This window comes from Podarcis filfolensis (genome assembly GCF_964270895.1).
Source record: "Podarcis filfolensis genome assembly, chromosome: W".
Lineage (NCBI taxonomy): Eukaryota > Metazoa > Chordata > Lepidosauria > Squamata > Lacertidae > Podarcis > Podarcis filfolensis.
The window spans coordinates 36,235,442-36,250,454 of NC_139619.1; the positions used below are offsets into that span (position 1 = coordinate 36,235,442).

The window sequence follows — 15,013 nt, forward strand, 5'->3', positions numbered from 1 at the left end:
GGCTCTTTCAGACCTGTGAATTAGACGTAAGTCTTCAACGCTCTCCTCTTCCTTCTTAGGAGAAAAGTGGCCTATAGTGAACAGTGGTTCCTCCAATTCGTGATCAGAGCCTTCAGAGGGTCGCAGAGAGGCCTTAGCACTCTTGAAATCCTCTGAACCATCTGAGTCAGTTTCAGATTCAGAACCTTCATCAGTGGGTGTGGGGTTTTGCGGCTGTGTATCCTCAGACTCTTCACTGTCATCAGGATTGTGAGATTTTGATCAACTCCGGCCCATCTGGAGCTGATGCAAGCAGAGTGTAATCTCGTAGTCCGCAACGAAAGGATAAGCAGGTATTGTGCTACATGCTAAAGTTTATTTCTCATCTATACCGAGAAGACACAAACATACATCTTGCGTCTGTGAGAGGAGAGAAGCAACTCTCTCTCCAACAAAGAAACGACAGAACACTGAAAAACAGGAAACCAGTGTACATCACATCCAGTCTCCCATTCCCGTGGGAATCCAACAGTAACTCGGACTTTGGAATGTAAACATTGTCTTGTGACAAGCATTTGCTGCTCAGTGAGGGAAATAGAAACCAACATCCTCCCCCTTTCTGTGAACATCACTGGGCAGCGTGTTCGTACAATATCAGTACAAACCCAACTTTTGTACATAGGTACAGTGTTGACCCCTTGGAACAATTTTGGTCAATACATCAGCAGGAATTTCATTACCTGGCATATAGGACACCGTTACGAGTCCCTTCTGAACACATTCCCTAGCATGTTGCAGTTTCAATTGCAAGTGCTTCGTGCTTTGCTTACAACCTTCAGAATTCAGCAAAGCCAAACATGCTTTGTTGTCCTGGTAAACCTGGATTGGATATTTGACAGGAATTTTCATGTCTTTGCACAATTGTAACAACCATTCACAATCCTTAAGTGAATAAGACAGTGCATTCAGTTCAGCTTCACAAGAACTTAAGCTAACTGTTGTTTGCTTCTTGCACGACCAATCAAATAGACCCTGATTGTACATATAGCAAACTCCAGACGTGCTTTTCCTGTCTGTAGTGTCACTTCCAAAACTAGCATCTGCAAAAATTTCAAGACCACCAGACTTCTGATTGTTAAATCTCAGTCTGTAATGCATAAAAAGGTAAAGGTAAAGGTACCCCTGCCCGTACGGGCCAGTCGTGTCCGACTCTAGGGTTGTGCGCCCATCTCACTTAAGAGGCCGGGGGCCAGCGCTGTCCGGAGACACTTCCGGGTCACGTGGTCAGCGTAACAAAGCTGCATCTGGCGAGCCAGCTCAGCGCACGGAAACGCCGTTTACCTTCCCGCCAGTAAGCGGTCCCTATTTATCTACTTGCACCCGGGGGTGCTTTCGAACTGCTAGGTTGGCAGGCGCTGGGACCGAAAGACAGGAGCGCACCCTGCCACGGGGATTCGAACCACCGACCTTTCGATCGGCAAGTCCTAGGCACTGAGGCTTTTACCCACAGCGCCACCCGCATCCCTTCTGTAATGCATTGTGCCTTTCAAATAGCGGGCTATGCGTTTCAGAGCTTTCCAATCCTTAACAGTAGGATTGTTGACTTGTCTGCTTAGCAAATTACAGCTAACAGCAATGTCCGGTCTTGAACAACTGGCAATGAAGTTTAGCTTGCCTAGCACACTTCTGTACAGTGTAGTGTCAGAAAATGCTCCTTCAGTGTCATCTACCTGATAACCTGTTGTCATCGGTGTGTCTACAGGGTTAGCATTCATCAGGTTTAGTTTGCTTAACACATCAGCAATTTTCCGTGACTGGTGTACTAGAATGTTACCATCTTGATCTCTCTCTATTTCCAGAGATAGGTAGTTGGTTACCTCACCAAGATCTTTCATGTCAAAGTGCTCTTTCAGTTGAGCTAGGGCGTTATTGTACATTTTGACATCTTTCCAAAAGAAAAGAATATCATCAACATAAAACAAGCAATACAGCTTCTTTTGCCCTTCCTCTTTGACAAATACACATGGATCAGCTTTCCCTTGCTGAAAACCTAGAGAAAACAATACTTCAGTGAGTTTTGTGTGCCAGCACCGTGCACTCTGTTTGAGACCATAAAGGGATTTCTTCAGAGAACAAACAAATCCCTGTTTTACCTGTACGCCATCAGGTGGAAGCATATAAAGTGATTCACCTAAAGATCCATACAAAAATGCTGTATTCACATTGTGGTGAAAAACGTGAAGATTCTCTTCTGCAGCAAGTTTGAGCATAAGCCTAGTGCTCTCATACCTCACGGTGGGTGAGTAGGTCTCGTGATAGTCTTCACCTGGTACCTGTGAAAAACCTCTGGCTACCAATCTGGCTTTGTGTCTGACTATCTTGCCATTTTGATCTGTCTTCGCTTTGAAGACCCATTTGCTTCCTAGCAGTTTCATTCCTGGAACTACTGGAACTAGCTCCCATGTTTTGTTCCTCTCTAAGGAATCAAGCTCAGCATTCATGGCATCTAACCATGGCTCAGCATCCTTTGAATCCAAAGCCTGGATTTCTTGGAAGCTTGAAGGTTCAAATACCTTCTTGGAGCTTTTAGCAGCTGCTACTGCTGTTTTAGCAAATTCATCAGCAAATCTCTTTGGAGGTCTGCCTTTAGTGGCTCTTTCTTTTTTATATATAAATAATTTTTATTAATTTTCCAACATACATTTATAATATCCAATCTAAATTTATCACATATTTTCACTTTTGGACTTCCTTCAGCCTCTCTAACAATCATCCATTATTCCATTTTTTAATTACACATTTCCTAATTTTTATATTGCATTTTATATACCTTCACCCTCTTATTTTTCTTCAACACAATATTCCTCAAACATTCACAGAGCTTCTTGAAATCCCACTAGCGTTGTTTGCTCATCACATATACATTTCAAATAATCTGAAAACTTTCCCCAATCTTCGATGAACTTTTGGTCACGTAGATATCTGATCTTCCCCGTTAGTTTATCTAATTCTGCATAGTCCATCAGTTTCATTCTCCATTCTTCTAACGTCGGTAGTTGTTCCTGTTTCCATTTTTGGGCCAGTAGTATTCTCGCTGCAGTTCCTGCGTATTGGAAAAGTTTACAGTCCTTTCTATTTATCTCATTTCCTACTATTCCTAAAAGAAAGGCCTCTGGTTTCTTAACAAATGTATATTTCATCATCTTTTTCAACTCATTATATATCAGCTCCCAGAAACCCTTCACCTTCTTGCAATCCCACCACATATGGTAAAATGTTCCCTCTTTTTCTTTACATTTCCAACACTTATTACATGTTTTATACATTTTTGCCAATTTTACGGGTGTAATATACCATCTATAAACCATTTTCATAACATTTTCCTTTAACGCAGTGCATGCCGTAAATTTTATATTTTCATTCCATAATTTTATCCAGTCATTGAACTGTATATTATGACCCAAATCTCTGGTCCAGTGTATCATAACCGATTTAACTTCCTCATCTTTTGTGTACCATTCCAGCAACATTTTATACATTTTAGATAAAATTTTGTACTCATTATTTATTATTTCCTTTTGAAATTTTGATTCTTTTTCATCAAAACCTCTTTCTTTAAAATCCTTTTTAAACATTTCATTAACCTGATAATAATGCAACCAATCATATACGTGCTCCTTCACTTCTTCATAAGGTTTCATTTTCCATTTTCCTTCTTCTTTTACTATCAATTCTTTATATGTAATCCAGTTCCCCCTCATATTGACTTTCTTAAGACTCATAACTTCTAACGGAGATAGCCAGTGGGGAATTCTTGGTTCTAATATACTTTTATACCTCTCCCATATTTCTATGAGAGATCTTCTAAATATGTGGTTTTCGAAACCTTTATGGACTTTTTTCTTCTCACACCATAAATATGCGTGCCAGCCAAATCTGTTATCAAAACCTTCTAAATCTAGCAAATCAGTATTTTTTAACTTTATCCATTCCTTCAACCAACAGAGACATGAAGCTTCATAATATAATTTCAAGTCTGGCAGGGCGAAGCCTCCTCTTTCTTTCGCATCCGTTAATAACTTAAACTGAATTCTAGGCTTCTTACCCTGCCAGATATATCTTGAAATTGCTCTTTGCCATTCTTTGAAAATCACTGTCCCCTTGATTATTGGAATTGTCTGAAACAAAAACATCTTTGGCAGCACGCTCATCTTAATCGTTGAAATTATCCCCCATAAAGATAACTTCATTCGACCCCACACCTCTAGATCTTTCTTTATTCCCTTCCACACTGGCTCATAGTTATTCTGAAACAAATCAATATTCTTGAGCGTTAACCAGATTCCCAAATATTTAACTTTTTTCACCACTTCTATCCCTATTTGTTGTTGCATTGTTTCTATCATATCTTGTTCCATGTTTTTTGTAAGTATTTTGGTTTTTTTCTTGTTTAATATAAACCCTGCCACTTGACCAAATTGTTCAACTTCTTCCAAAACTACTTTTGCACTTTCCAGCGGTTCTTCCACTGTTATTACCAGATCATCGGCAAAGGCTTTTACTGTATACTCATTCCGGCCTACTGACACACCTTTTATTGCTTCATTTCTCCTTATTGAATTTAAGAAAATTTCCAGAACCATTATGAATAACAATGGTGAGAGAGGGCATCCTTGTCTCGTACCTTTTGATATCTTTAATTCTTCTGTAGTCATGTTGTTTACAATAAGCTTCGCTCTTTGTTCAGTATATATCGCTTTTATTCCATTAAAGAATTCTTTCCCCACTTCCATATATTCTAATTTTTTTAACATAAAGTCCCAAGAAATATTATCAAAGGCCTTTTCTGCATCCACAAATATTAACGCAGCTTGTTTCTCATTCCTGGCTGTCAGATATTCTAACAAATTAATTATATTCCTTATATTATCTTTCATCTGTCTGCCAGGAAGGAAACCCGCCTGGTCTTTATGAATAGTTTCTTGTAGTATCTTTTTCAACCTCTTCGCTAAGATACTTGCAAAAAATTTGTAGTCTGTATTTAGCAATGAGATAGGCCTGTAGTTTTTAACTTGAGTCAAATCAGAGTCTTGTTTTGGAATTAGTGTAATAAAGGCTTCTTTCCACGTCTCTGACATTTCTCTGTCCTGAAGAATATTGTTCATGACTTCTCTCAGCGGTGTAGACAGGATGTTTCTCATTTCTTCATAATAGCTTGCTGTAAATCCATCTGGTCCTGGAGCTTTCCCTTTTTTCAACTCTTTTATGGCTTCTTTAATCTCTTCCATTTCAATAGGGGCGTTCAGCCTTTCTTTCTTTTCTGTCGGGATCTTCTGCACCTTTTTCCCTTTTAAAAATCTTTCTATTTTTCTCATGTTATTTTTCTCTTTATTATTATATAAATGCCTGTAAAAATCCAAGAATCCTTTTCTGATACCCTTTGGATTAACTATCTCTTCTCCTTCTATGATGATTTTATTTATTGTGTTCTGTTCCTTTCTTTTCTTAATTTGCCATGCCAGCCATTTGCCTGATTTGTTTGCAAATTCAAAGTTCCTTTGTCACAATTTTTTTATATTCCACTCCACTTCTTTATTTATTATCATAGCAAATTGTGTTTGCAGAGCTTTTATATTCTGTTTTATTTTCAAATTGTCTGGTTTCTCAATTAACTTTTGTTCATTGTCCATTATTTGTCTTAAAATTTCCTTCTTGCCTTTCTCTCTGCTTTTATTTTTTATTGAATTCTGTTGGATAAAAAATCCTCTCATCACCGCCTTGCTAGCATCCCACACCACATTCATTCTTGTACCCTTTTTACAATTATTCACAAAATACTCCGCCAGCTTCTTTTGTGCACCCTCTAAAATTTTTTGATCATCTAGAAGGTAGTCATTAATTCTCCATCTGAATGATCTTTCTTCGTAACCTCTTATTTCACATTTGATTGGATTATGGTCTGAGATCACTCTTGGTTGAATTTCAACTTGCATGATTCTTGGAGTTAATTCGTTAGATAACCATATTTGATCGATTCGCGACATTGACTGATTCGATTCTGAATGAAACGTAAACTGTTTGTCAAGTGGATGTCTCAGTCTCCAAATATCTATTAAGTTACAATTCTTAATCATCGAGAAAAAAGTCTTTGGTAGTTTTCCCTCTTTACTCATTCCTGATGCTCTCAGTCTATCCATTTCCATTGACACTACTCCATTCATATCTCCCATTATTATAATCTTTTGGTCCATATAATCAAACACTTTTTCTTCCAAATCTTTATAAAAATCAGTCTTGTTTCTGTTTGGTGCATAGATCCCGACTATTATTATTTTTTCACCTTGCCACTTGATCTGGATTGCGATTATTCTTCCTTCTTCATCTTTGAAAATTTGCTGAGCTTCAATTTTATTTCTTATATACAATACCACCCCTCTCTTTTTGTTTTTGTCTGACGATATAAATTCATTTCCTAGTCTTTTGTTAATCAAAACTCTTCTATGTCTTCTTGCCACATGTGTCTCTTGTAAACATATTATATCCAAATTTTCCTTTTTTAAATATTGTTTTAAATATTTTATTTCGTTTTTTCCTATCGTTCATCCCATTAATATTCCAATTCCATAATTTTAACGCCATCTTGATATCCTAATTAATTAAATTTTATTTAAAATTTTATAATCTTTCTTCTTCTTCTTCTTCTTCTTCTTCTTCTTCTTCTTCTTCTTCTTCTTCTGTGTTTCTTCCATCTTCTTCTTCTCCCTCTCCTAATCCACTTTCCCCCGTAGCTCCTGCTCCCACTGCTGCACCTCTTGTTTCTTCCTCTTCTGATCTTAATTCCTTGTATCGTCTCAGAAACTTGCTTGCTTCCTCTGGGCTTGTATGTTTGTGTTTCTTACTTTTGTAGAAAAAAGAGATCCCCTCTGGAAATTCCCACTTGAATTCTATTTTGTTCTTCTTTAAAATTTGCACCAATGGTTTATATGGATCTCTCCGTTTCAACAGCCTGATCGGTATATCTTTAAAAATAATTATATAATTCCCATCGATATTCAATCTTTTTTCTCTGTTCTTCTGCAAGATCATATTTCTCATTTCTCTGTCCTTGAATATAATTAGACAGTCTCCCGGGAATTTCCTTGTCTTGGTTGTTCTTACCTTCATTCTAAATACAGTTTGCACTGTCATAGCTACCTCCTCTGGTTGAAATTCTAACCATTGTGCTATTTCTGCAATCAGTCTCTCTTTAATATTTTCACCCTGTATCTCTGGTACGGCTCTCAACCTCAAATTGGTCTCCTGCTGCCTCAATTCATTCATAGCAATCGCATCCAAGACTTCTTCTTGTGTTTTATTAATCTCTGACATTTCTACCTTTATTTTCTCCTCCTCTCTCCTCACTTCCTTCATTTCCTGTTTTGTCCTCTTCATCCCCTCTTCCAACGTTTGTGTTCTCTTAGTCACATCTTTCAATTGCCCCTTTAATTCATTTACTGTTTCATCAATTTTTTTATCCATTTTTCCAATCCTTTTTTCCATTTGTTCTAATTTGGCCTCTAAATTTTTTTCACTCTGCTTTATATCACTTATATCATTTTTTATTTCTCCAAACATTTTCAATATTTCTCCCTTAAAATCTGACTCTTGTTTTGAGCTTCTCCTATCTGCCGGTGTCCCCCCTTCACTTGTTTTTTTCCGTTGGTGCGACATATCTTTTAATCTCTTCACACTCCTACCAAAATTAATTAATGCACCAAAATTAGCACAACCAATAAGGCCCTATACAATATTTAGCAAAACCCAATAACATATAAAAGTTAACACCGAACTCCTCCAATCAATATATCAACCCAGGTATTTCCTACATTACAAAATAAATAGCCAGAATAAAGATAAAATATAACCCAATGGAGATACTCTTATTATCTTAGAAAATCCCAAAAGAGAGAATATAATCGTGATTGTACTTTTGGCCTTTTCGTTAGGAGAATTCGCTAATTCACAGTCCTCAATTTCCGCTAAATTTTGCCAAAGTTTTAAAACTTTTCATTAATAAAGAGACGATAGAAAAATGAAAATCTTCTTGCCACCACTTAGGCTAAATCCAATCCGTCATTTTGAAGATAAAATACAACAGGGGAAGAAAAGGACCAAACCATAAAAAAGAGTAAAAAATAATATATTTTCTCAGTTTTGTTATTGCCAGTTGTTTTAGATTTTAATTATACTCCAATTATAATCCAATGTAGTCTTCAAACTCTCCAATCTCAGATTAATCCAATGAAGGAAGTAAAAAAGAAGTAGCAGAAAACCATAAAATAAGTCCCACAAAAAAAGGAAAAAGGGAGACAAAAACAAAAAATAAAAATAAAAATTATATCCAAAGCAGGATTCTCCTGAGGGACGATCTCAATCAGTTTCCAGCCTTATCCATTCATTAAAACCACACTAAAAAGCTTCTGAGATGGTATTATACTCCAACGGCAAAGGAAGGGGGGGGAGTGGGAGTGGGGGGGGCAGTATTTTTTTAGAAGTTAATTTTGAAGCTCACCATCAACCCTTAAAACCTGTGGCATTGTTCAATTTCAAAAGTCAGATTATTACAGTGCATAAAACTTCCCCTTTTATCCGTTAAAATACTCACTTCTCCAAAAACGTTGCTGGTATTTTTCCAAAGTATAACAATGTAACAATGGTGACGGCAGTCCTTACATCCAGTTGCGCAGTTCTTTATTAAAAGTGAAACTAAGCATTCCTTCTATTCTTATCTCTTTCTTTCCCTCACCAACACACCGAAGATTTGCCAAAAATAACAGCCAAACGTCCCTCTGCTTCCTCTTCTGTTTATTTTTTATCTTATTGCTTAGCTATTTTCTTCTAAAAAGTTTTAGAAGAGAAAGCGGCAACGGCTAGCCATTACTCACAGCTCACTCCCGCACTGCTGACAGTTCTGCATCTGTTTTCAATTGCAGGTACAGCTGAACTCCACGTTTAAATCTTTTTACTCCAAAACCTTCCTTTAGCCTTGAACTTCCGAATTCTATCCCAATTAGGTCCGAATTTCTTAAGCTTGAGTGTCGGTTGCTTCCCTTGCAAGTTGGGGGCTACGCTTTTTAGAGGATAGTTAATGGCTTCCCTCTGCCTGCTTTCTCGCTCTGCCCGTACTCTTCACCCTTGCAGGGCTACCTGACGGCCAGGCGATTTGCAAATTGGCTTGCCGGGAACCTGACCCTCAATGTTTGCCACTGAGGGTATTTTGGGGGCTACTGCGCCCTGTAGCACCCCTTTTTTTCCTCAAAAAGCACGGAATCTCCCAGCCAGGAAGATTCCCACTTGCAGCAGGTTTGCGATCAACAGGAAGTCTCCACCTTTAGTGGCTCTTTCACACCTGCGAATTAGCCGTAAGTCTTCAACACTCTCCTCTTCCTTCTTAGGAGAAAAGTGACCTATTGTGAACAATGGTTCCTCCAATTCTTGATCAGAGCCTTCAGAGGGTTGCATAGAGGCTTTCGCACTCTTGAAATCCTCTGAATCATCCGATTCAGTCTCAGATTCAGAATCAGGACCTTCATCAGTGGGTGTAGGGTGTGGCTGTTGCTGTGGCTGTTGCTTATCCTCAGTCTCATCACTGTCATCAGGATAACATTGGAAAATTCCCATATTCTCCCCCCACTTGGCATTGTACTCAACACTTCTAGTGAGCCTAATTGTCTTAGAGTCAGTCATCATTACTCTGTAAGAACCTTTCTGATATCCTAGAAAGATACCATGCAAACCACGCTTGCCTAACTTGGAGCTTTGTGGTGTGTGAACCCACATGTCAGAACCAAAAATTCTCATGTGTTTGATGTATGGTTTCTTGCCAAACATCTTTTCATAGGGGGTACAACCAATCGATGATGATAATCTCCGATTGTAACTGTAAACAAAACAGCTGAGAGATTCTGCCCAATAACTCTCTGGAAGATTGGCATCATGCAGCAAGGTTTTCAAGCCTTGAAGCAATGTCTGATTTGCTCTCTCACAAAGTCCATTCATCCAAGGAGACCGTGGACTTGACAAATCATGCTGAATTCCTTTCTCAGTCAGAAATGCTTCAAACTGCTGAGAAGTGAATTCCCCCCCGCGATCAGAGAAAAGAGTCTTTATCTTCTTACCACGCACATTTTCCAACCAAGCACAGAATTCCTTGAACCTAGGAAAAGCCTCTGATTTCTGCTTGAGATTGTGCACATAAATATACCTGGAAAATGCATCAATGAGAACCATGAAGTACCTTTTTCCACCCAAAGAGGGCAATAGCGGACCAACTAAATCAGCATGCATAAACTGGTATGGTTCTGTAGCTTGTTTACTAGACACCTTACCTTTCGCAGCCATTTTCACCTTGTTTGCTGCGCATGCCTTACACTTCATGTGGTACCTGCAGGGTTTAATAATCATACCTTCAACCAAGGCAGGCATTTTGGATACTGCCTCAAAGTGTAAATGACCAAATTTCCTGTGAAAATCATGAATACATCCTGCATGCAAAACCTTGTTAGTACCTGCAATGCAACAAGTTTCATCCTGCACAACATCATCAAAATACAATACAAACAAACAATCAACATATTCAGCATGCAATGCATAATCGTTTTTCTTTGTGATGGTGCACTTCTTGTTCTTGAAGGAAACGTGAATGTTCCGTTCATTCAGCTGTGCGACGCTGAGTAGATTGTGTGCAGCATCTGGAACGTAGAGAACGTCGTGTATCGACAAGTCCAAACTGTGAAGAACAACAGTTCCGTAGCCTTGACTTTAGATCGTGTGGTCATCCGCCTGGTGAATCGCACCTTCCTGCAGTGTAAAAGACACGAACAGTCCCTTGTCGTTGCAAATATGGCGGGTGGCTCCTGAATCCACGACGAAGAAAGATCCAGACGTCTTCTGGACCTCTGGGACCTTTGGAGTGAAGCGTGAGACCATCGCCTTGTGTTGCGTTGTCCTGGACACCGGACCTTTGCCTTTGCCTTTTCCACGCGTTGAGCTTTCGCTGCGCTGCTCTGTCTTGGCCTTGGGATATCTGCATTCCCTCTTCATATGGCCTAGACGCCCACACGAGTAGCATTTCACTGCCTTCAAAGCTTTGGCGCCATCTAGTGGTTCCACTGCATTCTGGGATGACGTCTGTGAAGACTCCCCCTTGCCGACGCAGCTAGCACTCCGCCTGTCCGCTTCGTTGAGCACAACAGCAGTAACATGCGCTACCGTGAGCTGAGCAGTTGGCAGAACAGCAATCTGAGTGTCAATGGATTCCCAACCTGAACCCAAAGAATGTAGAATCATGAAGGAATGCACAGCCTCTGGAAAGGTGATTCCTCTCTGTTGAAGCTCATGTCTCAGATTCTGCATCTCCATCAGATGAGCACGCACATCTGCACCTTCAGCAAGTGCCATATCATGCAACTTGGCATAGTAGAACAAAGAAGCACCAGCCTCTGTTCTCAAATGAGCGTCTCTTAAAGTGTCCCAGATGTCTTTGACTGAGGTCTTATCACGCAAAAGACATAACTCTTCTGGGCATACTATCAGCGTAAGAGTTCCCCTTGCTTTTGAATCCTTAGCTCTCCATTCATCTGTCATCGGAGCTGGGGCGGCGTCTGTAATAACATTGAACAGACCCTCTTTTCATAGCAATGCTTCTGCATACAACACCCATTCCACGTAATTCTTTTTATTGAGCTTTGGAATCCCAAAAGCGTCTGCTAGCCTTGCATTAGCCATCTCTGCTGCTTTAAGCAAGCTGTGTCTGTCTACAGCAGCTGCATTCCAAAAGCACTTTCAAAAGCACTTTCGTTTTCAAGCCTCTGCCGAGCCTCTGCCGTAGCAAAAAGCTGCTTTGGCTTAAAAGTTCAAAGTCCAGCCTTAAAGCCATTAATTAGGAACTGACAGGCTTCCCGTAGCAAGAGCACATACCTTTTATCAATCTTCTTGAAACACAGAGCAGATAACTCCGTTCCGTTTTGTCCATTAAACTTTAATTAGTTTAATGTTAAGTAAATGTCCAGTGCGCTTCCAATGCCATAAATCTTATCTCAGCAGAGAATTTCGTGCAGCGGTTGAAGAAGGCAGGAGAGTCAGTACCTTTCAATGAAGAATCCTGGAGCAAGCACTTTGGAACTCAGGAAAAAACTTTATTTACAAAAGAAAAACCCTGGCGATAAAGCACACATGCTTTTATCTCCGGCATAAAGAAAACTTTACTCTAAACTTAACTCATATCAGCAAACACGCCCATGGCCACAAACTGAGTCTGCGAGTCAGGTCAAGGGGGAAAAACACACGGGTCAACTGACTATTTATACAAACTAACTCACATTCCTGGATGCTTAATGACATCCAGCTGCTCAGTGATTAGAGCGACTTGTTACCTCTTAACCCTTTAGTACCAACACCCCCTCTCGCTCGTAACACTGAGCTGTACCAACCTTAATTCAAATTTAAACCTGAACAGAAATATTTATGAGATTGCGGACTCAAAGCTTTTGTAAAACCGTCTGCGAGATTTTCTTTGCTTGGACAATACTTTAGTTCAATTAAACCTTGTTTTACACTTTGGCATACATTTTGATAACGGATATCCAAGTGTTTTGTGAGTGCCTTGAATTGACCTGATTTAGCTAGTTTAATACAAGGTTGATTGTCTTCCCACACTCTGATAGGTAGGGAACATTCTCCAAACAATTCTTGTACCAGTTGCTTATAAAATTCCAGTTCTCTCCATACATCTGATAATGCATTGAACTCAGATTCAGTTGAACTTAAAGCTATAAGTGATTGCTTTCTTGATCTCCAACCAATTAGTGCATTTCCAAATTTTATCGCCATTCCTGACACTGATTTTCTATCTGGTCCAGCATCTGCCCAACTGCTGTCGGCCCAACATTCAAGTTGTGTGCTGCCCTCTGCTGATAGTTTTAAGCGAAACCTTTTGGTAGTTTGGAGATACCTTAAAACTCTTTTTACTCCTTGCCAAGCATGCATTGATGGTTTTTCAGCTTGTCTACACAGCATGTTGACAGCATATGTTATATCGGGCTGAGTCCACTGTGCAATGTGGAGTAGACTGCCTATCGCTGACTGGTAAACCCCGGGATTACTGAACTCTGTCTGTTGCTCGGCTTGAGCATCCTTTGTGTAACTTAACTCCATTGGGGTTTTAACACCAGCACAGTTGTCCATTTTAAACCTTTCCAGCAACTGCTGGATCTTAGCTTCTTGGCTGAGCCAATAGTTCCCATTTTCATCTTGCTGAATTTTAACTCCTAGATAAACAGATACAGTGCCTAGTGATTTTATCTGAAACTTTTCTCCGAGCTTTGTGGCAAATTGTTGTGCAAGTTTATCGTCCTTTCCACTGTATAATAAATCGTCAACAAATATCAAAACTGCTTCTTGTTCACATCCCGAGCCTTTTAGATAAAGACACGCATCTGCTGTGCTCTTTCTGAACCCCATGCTCTCTAGAGCATCGTTTAAGCAGGAATTCCAATTACGGGCAGACTGTTTCAACCCATAAATGGATTTGTGTAGGCGCCAGACCTGGTTTGGCTTGTCTCCTTCAAAACCTGGTGGTGGTGTCATATAGACTTCCTCCTGTAAGTCTGCATTTAAATAAGCCACATTGACATCAAAATGAAACAGCTTATTTCCCTTCTTAGCTGAAGAGGCTAGAAGCATTCTTAATGACTCCAATCTTGAAGTAGGGGCATAGATTTGAGAATAGTGAACACCTTTGCGCTGCGAAAATCCTTTTGCAACTAGTCGGGCTTTATATTGCAACTCCTCAGTAGTTGTGGGCTTTAAACGATATACCCATCGACAACCTACAGCTTGCTGCCCTTTCGGAAGCTCTGTACTTGTAAACACACCGAGAGACTTCAGTGAAGCCATCTCTTTTTCCATTGCTTCCTGCCACTTTACGGCTTCTGAGCTTGGAAGCTGTTGTACCTCTATATAGCTATCTGGCTCACACTGTGCCATATTTACGTATACACTTATCACCTTAAACAGCTCTGGTGGTTTGTCCTTTGTGGCACGTTTTGATCTGTGCCCCCTCTGACCGTTGGCTGTCAGAATCTGTCTCAGACTTAATATCTGGATGCGCCCCTAGGGATAAAGACCTCCGTTTAGATACCTCCCTTGGGCTTGGTGTTGCAGGCGACCTGCTTTGCTTTTGCTGTCTGCTAGGCCTACTGACTGGCGATGTTGGAACACTCCTAGATTCTGGCTTTTCTACCTTAGGAGAAGAACCTTGTGCCTGGTCAGAATCTGCATCTGAACCATGTGCACCATCCCCTTCTGGCTCACCACCCTCTGGACTTTCATTCTCAGCATAAAAGCCTAAATCATCTCTCAAAATGTCAGGGTTAGCATGTAAGTGAGTCCATCCGGATTGCTCACAAAATTCAGCGCTTCTACTGATGACCACTCTTGTAGTATCCCCATCTGGGTTCACGAACCTCCAAGATTTGGCGTGTGGTTCGTACCCACAAAAGATGAGTTTCCTAGCCCTTGGACTTCCCTTTTTCCTTAACGCTTTTGGGATAAGTACATAGGCTTGAGATCCAAACACCCGAAAGTAATTAACTTTGGGCTTCTTCCCGTATAAAGCAAAATATGGCGTAGTATCAATTACCGAATTATATACTCGGTTCAGAATATGAGTAGCCGTCTGCCAGGCTTCCGCCCAGTAACTTTGAGGGAGTTTAGAATCAAACATAGAGTTTGCCAACTCTTGCAGAACCCTGTTTTTACGTTCGGCCACGCCTCCTTCTTGGGGGGAATAAGGTGTAGACAGACGATGCTTAATTCCCTTTTTCTTAAAGAAATTCTGCAACACAGACCCGGTAAATTCTGACCCTCTGTCTGTCTGAAAAGCAAGTACTCTAGTACCGAATTCAAGTTCTACTGCATGAACCCAATTTTTAACTGTTTCTGCAGTATCTGCTTTTGTTTTGAGAGGAAAAAACCATGTGACTTTTGTTTTGTC

General features: G+C 40.0%; 1 protein-coding gene and 1 long non-coding RNA gene across 2 annotated transcripts in view; both read right to left on the bottom strand.

Moving 5' to 3' along the window:
• Window positions 1–15,013, bottom strand: part of LOC310753894 (tigger transposable element-derived protein 1-like) — a 657,443-nt gene that overhangs the window by 442,069 nt on the left and 200,361 nt on the right. The window lies entirely within an intron of this gene.
• LOC310753909 overlaps window positions 5,345–15,013 on the bottom strand; it is a 395,356-nt gene continuing 385,687 nt past the window's right edge. Inside the window, exon 2 of the long non-coding RNA XR_014543499.1 lies at window positions 5,345–7,160. This is a non-coding gene — a long non-coding RNA (uncharacterized lncRNA). The remainder of the gene's footprint in view (window positions 7,161–15,013) is intronic.